Source organism: Pseudophryne corroboree, chromosome 8 (genome assembly GCF_028390025.1).
Source record: "Pseudophryne corroboree isolate aPseCor3 chromosome 8, aPseCor3.hap2, whole genome shotgun sequence".
NCBI lineage: Eukaryota > Metazoa > Chordata > Amphibia > Anura > Myobatrachidae > Pseudophryne > Pseudophryne corroboree.
The window spans coordinates 165,417,884-165,418,641 of NC_086451.1; the positions used below are offsets into that span (position 1 = coordinate 165,417,884).

A 758-nucleotide genomic window follows, 5' to 3' on the forward strand; every position below is an offset into this window, starting at 1 on the left:
CCACCCTCCTTCGGTGTGGGGCTCATGTTGGCTATGCCCCAGCCCCTGAAGCATTCAAGCTGATTTCTTGCAGCAGCTGGGCACTGTAACAGCTCCAGAGCTGATCTGTAAGGCAAGTAAAAGGGTGTGGGCCCTGCAGCACTACCTGTAGTTCGCATTGTGCGTTGGAAGGCACAAATTAAGCAGACGGGAGAAGTCAGGATAGTGCGCAAGGGCATAGAAGGGAGCGGCTCAAGAAAAGAGAAGTGGAAACAGACAGCAAACTAGGCTGGAGAGAGACCTGAGACAAAGAGATCTGAATTATACGAGAGCCGACCAGGGGAAACACAAATTATGCAGTCAAGTTTCCCACATTTGGGGAAATCGCAGGAGCAGCACACCCAGAGTGCAATGGGTGAGCCTTGCCCTGGGAGAAGCAGCTTCATGATCATAGTATCTCACCTGGCAGGTAAGTAAGATTTGGGATAGAGCTGGGGAGGGTCGCTGCTCGGGCACCCCCCTGTCAAGTGAAGGAGATCCAACCGAGGCAGCACAAGGAAACTCTCGAAACGAAGGACACTAGAATGAAAATTTTAAAGCCTCCTGTTAGTGCTTCATCTACACGGTATAGCCCTGAATATTTCAATGCGCAGCTCTTTGCAAAAGAGAGATATTGCCAAGGAAAAGCTGTCTTGTACCTTTGCATTTTTCTCCCAAACGAAGGACACTAGAAAGAAAATTTTAAAGCTTCCTGTTAGGCCATCATCTACACGGCATAG

At 49.3% G+C, this 758-nt stretch overlaps 1 non-coding gene across 1 annotated transcript; it reads right to left on the minus strand.

Moving 5' to 3' along the window:
• Positions 1-293: 293 nt before the first annotated feature.
• On the minus strand, positions 294-456 carry LOC134952370 (U1 spliceosomal RNA). The gene has a single exon (XR_010184911.1). It is a non-coding gene; the product is annotated as a U1 spliceosomal RNA (small nuclear RNA).
• Between the last annotated feature and the right edge of the window lie 302 nt (positions 457-758).